The 6,000-nt window shown below is 37.5% G+C and overlaps 1 long non-coding RNA gene across 3 annotated transcripts in view; it reads right to left on the bottom strand.

Annotated features, from left to right (window-relative positions):
- Nucleotides 1-290: 290 nt before the first annotated feature.
- The window catches only part of LOC116784385, a 31,663-nt gene continuing 25,953 nt past the window's right edge, over nt 291-6,000 (bottom strand). For 2 of the 3 annotated variants that reach the window (XR_004356039.1, XR_004356040.1), the window contains exons 2-3: nt 1,296-1,690; nt 291-487 (exon numbers count right to left, since the gene is read on the bottom strand). This is a non-coding gene — a long non-coding RNA (uncharacterized LOC116784385). Of the gene's footprint in view, nt 488-1,295; nt 1,691-4,655; nt 4,760-6,000 lie in introns of those variants that run through there. The other variant, XR_004356038.1, reaches the window with a different exon arrangement.

The raw sequence follows: 6,000 nt of genomic DNA, 5'->3' as shown, positions 1-6,000 counted from the left end.
TAGAAACATCCTACTTATCAACTGCACTCCTCACAGTAATTTTTATAGGAAGCCAAACATGGTGTTACAGAATAAAAGTCTTTAAAGGTTTGTTTTACTTCAGAGGTTTGTCTGCCTTCTTCCTCTGCCACAGAAAACCTAACATTTCCCCATATATTTGTCATTCTCAAGGAAAACATGCACATTTGGTGTACTCAGAATATTTGATTTAGAATTCATATGCATAAAAATTCACTGAAATCCCATTTGCTTTTACTAGTTTTCTTTTAATACAAGAAAAATATTACTGATACTATGAAGGATGCGAATGGTTAAAAAAAGTATTTCACAGATGCTACAATGCCATTTCTTTGTCTCAAGCAGAAAGGTTTGGACTTTTTCCGTTGGAGTGAGATGTATAGTATTTCAGACACCTCTAACACCATTTGAGACCTCCTAGGACATCCAAGCCACATCTGATGCAGGACTTCTGGGAGACCATTGTCTGCTGGAGAGAGAGGTAGGAGGTTAAGAAGAATGCCGTTAGAGCATCTCAGATGATGTTAGATGATTGAAAATTGCTGAATGGTTTCACAAATATTGTTTCTTCCAGTGAAGAACAGCAGGTAGTATCCTAGTATAAAAAAATCTCTGCCAATTATCTCTGGAGACTCCATATCCAACCCCTCTCTCACTCTGCTTCATTTTAAAGCCAATTTTATGCTAGGGACAGAAGAACATTTCCTTAGCTGCTAAGTTCATTTGTGTGTTAAAAATCTGAAAACCCCTCAGTCCATATAATTTAGTTCTGAGCTGCCACTGAGGCCTTCACCCTTAGAAAAAAATTAAAAATCTTAACAACCTCAGAGAGATAATTGCCTATAAATGTACCTTCTCAAATTTACGGATGCATGTGCAAGAGTTCTGATGGGTCTTGGATCCAATTTCTTAGAGGCCAGGCCATTAAGAAATTAGACATCTGCCGAAGCTACTTATGGGTGCCCAGTATAATATATATATATACATATATATATATATATATATATATATATATATATATAAAATATATATATGTATGGGTGTCCAGCCTTGTATATCCAGATAGTCTTACTATAAAAAAAGCTCTGTTGAAGCTGAAAGCAAATGTTTTACTTTCATAAGCTGATGGTTCCTGGATCTGAATCTCACTTATTCACAGCTATTAACATTTCTCAAGCTTAAGAGTATAACAATGTCAACGTAACAAGGCATAGCAACTAACAAACCAATTTCAGTGAAGCATTTATAATGACAGATTGTTACCAGTTTTAAAATACCTCTCATACTTCCTTATGTCTGGAGTTAGAAGATATCTTCACAGGCTCCTTGACAGATTTAACAAAACGCAGATCTTTATCCTTGTGACAGCTGCCCTGAGTCTACACAGGCAGCAGAGCAAAAGGACACTTGCAGGGCATGGTGTTGCTGTCCTGATACAGGTGCCAGGATGGAGCAAACAACCTGAGCCATAAAAGGGCCTGTTTCCTCCCTTAACAATAACAGGTGTGCAAGGTGATCAGCTCAGCTCACGGAGACTGGAGATTTTCATGTTCAGCAAGAAGAGTCCCACTGGGGGCACCTGCTGCCTTCATTTTGGTAATGGCCCCAGGCGCTATGACAGATTGAAGGGGAAGATATGCAAGCAGAAGTCCAAGGTCTTGGCCTAGATTATCTGAGACATGGTAAAGAAGCAGATTATACTTGTCACATACATTCTTTTTCTTTTTGAAAAGCAATAAATTAGTGTTATTATTATTTTTTAATGTGGATCCTTTCCCATTACCCTCAACCAAGCTGAGAAGGACAGCTGAGGGTGAGCAGTTACACTAAAATATAGGAGGGCATCCAGTAAGCAAGGCTGGGATGTTTGTAAACAGGAAAACAACTTTGATTTATGCTGTTCGGGAAAAATGTCTTTGTCCTTAAAACTGAAACTCTTTGCAAATCAAAATTTCTGTGGGTAAAAGTAATTTTTCACTTTTTCATCAGACACGGAAATGAAATGCCTTTGAATCATGTCAGCCTTGATAGAAACATCTCAGATGAATTTGTGGAGTGTCAGTTCAACACTAAGCCGTGTCCAACTGAATTGCTGCAGTGCTACACACAAGACTGCAGCACAACATAGGCATTCACATAAGGACACTTTTCATGCTGCCCCTTTGGCTGAAACATTACACATAGGTGGGCAATGCATGGCTGTGGTGTGGCCAAGAAGGGTCAGTCCAATCAAAACACTCAGCCTGGGGAGAAAAATTGAAAGCAGAGGAGCTGGAAGAAAATGTCCCACATGACTCATATTCTCAGTCTTCTGGACACATTGAAGGTAAAAACAAACAAGCAAACAAAGAAAAGACTAAAAGAAGCCTTTTCTTTCAGCACTAAACAAGTGCTATGACTAATTGTGAGACTGGAGAGTTTGTGATTCCCCCAGACTACCTCAACTTTTCACTCCAAGTCATGAGGAATTAAAATTAGCAGTATCAGAATTTTTCAAAGGATGGAAACCCTGGTCTTATGCCTGCCTACAAGAATAACCTCAGGTTTTCTGCATTTAAGATGGATATGGATAGGAAAAAAACTGAGATTTTTCTTTCTTATATTAGTATTTCGATTTGTAAACGATTCATGAAGAATAGAGTCTATTGATATACAATCAGAGGCAGCTTTTTCAAAATAAAAATAGCCAGCTTTTCTTTTTCAGATGAAAAATGACATTTAGCAGAAAATAAAAGACAGAAATCCTGCAGTATGCATTTCTAAGAGCTATAATTATAGCTCACCTCTCTCCAAAATAAATTAAATCCATGATTAACAATACTTTTTCTAAGAACCAAAATGGTATTTAGACAATCTTATGCCTGAAATCTCTTTCTTACCTTATTACATGTCTGATACTTTTTCGCATGTGAAAGATTCCTAGCAGGACAGGTGTTTATAATAGAAGTGACAATGAGAATTTGATGATTTTCATGTTAATTTAACGAGTAATGTGCAATCATTAACAGTAATTCTCTTTAATTATAAAATAAGAACATACTTTTCCTTTGATTTTGAAATAGCACAAATAGAGCTGTTGCTTTAAATTGATGCTTCAGGCAAGCTCACACATTCCCTGATCACCTTAACAACTTATATACAGGTGCTATGCACATTTACTTGCACTACATGCCCAAGGGTGAAAGTGTGGTTCAGGCTGCACAATTAGAGTTATCAAATATTTATATAGATGTATAACTCTGCTGGATATGTTTTAAGTGCTTCAATGCAAGAAACAAAATATGTGTGGAGGAAAACAATCTGCACAATACAAAGGCTATCCACATGCAATAATTCCTGAGATCTTTGTTAAAATAATACTACCCACCTTCTGCCTTTTTTATCCCAGGCTATCAAAGAAATAGTGTTAGTGAAAAAAATGAAAGTAGAAGATCCTAGATTTCTGTCTCACTTAATTCACTCCTTTCTAAACATCTGTATTCTAAAGTGGCAATGCTTTTCTTCCACTTCCTACCGTTGTAACTTGATACAGCGATTGCAAATACAGAGATAAGGTATTTAAAAATGTGCTGCCTTGATCATAGGTAACTTCATATGTCTTGCCAAAGGGCAAGAGGTTTCTTCCCCTGGGATGCAGAGTCATATATAGCTATTTCCAGATAATTTATGAAACAATTTTACAGTCTCAGGATCCCAAATTAAGGTATAATGAAGTGGAGGAGGTCTATGTGCTATCACAGGATTTTGTGATAAGTAACCTTCAAAGGAATGTTAGATAAAATGGTCAGGTGTGTATTTCACGTACACCATCTCTGGGACCTATCCCCAATTTCCCACGTCTGGAAAAAAGCAATGGGCAAATAGCTTGTAAAACTTACTAATTAGCAGGAACTAATGCCTGGTTAAGGGACTTTCAAGGGGCACCTCATCGTGTAGTGGCTTTCAGTCTGGTATCTGCAGACCTGGGGTATGTGAAAGAGGAAAAGCTAAGGAAAACAAGGCTATTAACAAAAGAGGCTTACAGACCTCAGTACCTTTACTGGAGGATGTGTTTGTCCCATCAAATCGGAGTAAAAAGCCCTCAGCCTACTCTAAGTCACTGTGTAGAACAGCTCTATCTTATAAAGTAGAAGGATTGCCTCCAAAAGAGATAGAAAAAACCTGACATTTAATGACATTCATTTCTAACATGTTCTCTAGAATTACATCTTTCATATTGCATACTCTTCATTGTACAGTAATCTTGTCGCCATTTTTATTTCAGAATTAACTGTGCAAATTTACTCTTAATCGTGAGAAGTGATGGATGTTTAATTTTGGTGTCTAGCTGTGAAGGTCAACATTCTCTGAGTGAGAATCTCAGATCCTTTCGACTTTGCACAGCTTAGTTTACAATCAGTAGCTAGACTTCTTTGTGACTACTATGTCTGCCATAATCCTCAATATCATGACACCCACTTTGTTTTATAAAATGCACAGCGATTAATCAACTGAATACATTTTCTGGGCTCTCCACATATATAATTGAGTTTGCATCTCACCCTTGAGTTTTCACTTACTTGTTTTTAGGGTAATTGCCCACTTAGCTGTCTGCAAGCAAACAAAAAGTCTAAAGACAGAGTCACTCTGGTATTTACCACTACTGGGGAGCTGTGTTTGACGGGGCCTTCGTACCCCCCAGAGCAGGGTAGCTGGTGTGATCAGGTCTGAAGAACAAAGCTCTGCTTGGGTTTTCTCACAGCCACAGCTGGATGGAGAAGGGGACTGGTAAGGGATAGAAACCTTCTTCCACTTCACATCTATTTCCCTTCTCTCTCACAGGGAGCATAATGGGACTTATTATCTCTATCAATAATTAACAAACCCAAGGGACTACTGAACAAGTGTCACGACCAGCTCTGGTAAAACCCAATTGTAAATCACTTCTGCTTGGGCTTGCACCAAAACTGGCTCTCACATACCTTTATGGGACTAGTTCCTGAGAGGCAGAACTGAAAGCACTGCACATATCTTCTGGAAGAATCAACACCTTACAGAGTATGCAGAAATGTGTTTCTTTGCCAGAAATTATACAGCACCAGGTTGGACCAAAAATTCCTTGTTGCTATGGTTGCCACTTGCTCTAAATCTTTTTACTACTCCTTGTTGAACAGCAGCAAAGGAGAATAAAAACATATACAACACTTGTAATTGCCTGGTGCATATTTTAACATTTGTCTTTAGTGGCTGCTTTAAATTATGCAGTAATATTGCTGGCATGTTTCTCCAGTCCCTCTTCCCTAAGAGGATACATTTTACAGTGCTGAAATTGGACACTGGGTGTAAGAATCACACATTTGAATATTTTTTTCAGGAGCAGACATGTCACATGCAATGTATTACAACTCAAGCTGTAAAAATTAAGTGGCATTTGCATTCATTAAGCATACATGAAATTTAATTCCATTAGGTCCAGCAACATTAAGGTCTGTCTGTTGCTGCTGATGTTACAGCTTAAGGACATTATATCTTCTGGCTAGATTCTGTTTCATAACCTAATAAAGTCAGGAATTACATCCTGGCTTGATGCCTTTGTAAATCCAGCTCAGCAAACATACGACATGAAAGCTGTAGATGTAAATTATTTATATTCATCATTGTCCAAATTATTAATTTACCAAAAAAGGTTTAACAGATTAAGAAAACTACAGGCACTGTGCCCAGAGCAAAACTAATTTAAAAGACAACAATACGATCTGCTGAAGCCAAACCTCACTTCTAATCTTCCCACTTCGTTACAGATACAATACAGAAGAACTGTTAACATTTCATCGAGGCTACTTAAAGAATCAAAAGCTTACATTACATTTCAGTCAATTTACCAGAAATGTTGATCTGCACAATCCCCCCAGAAAATCATGAATACTTTCCTTTTTAGATTTTTGACTTTTAGCTGGAATTGAATTTAGAAAGAAAAGGAAGGTAAAGTATAAAACTATTTGA

The sequence above is a fragment of the Chiroxiphia lanceolata genome, chromosome 3 (genome assembly GCF_009829145.1).
Source record: "Chiroxiphia lanceolata isolate bChiLan1 chromosome 3, bChiLan1.pri, whole genome shotgun sequence".
In the NCBI taxonomy this organism is placed as follows: domain Eukaryota; kingdom Metazoa; phylum Chordata; class Aves; order Passeriformes; family Pipridae; genus Chiroxiphia; species Chiroxiphia lanceolata.
Note: the sequence above shows the minus strand (reverse complement) of the source record. Positions and strands in the feature narration are given on the sequence as shown.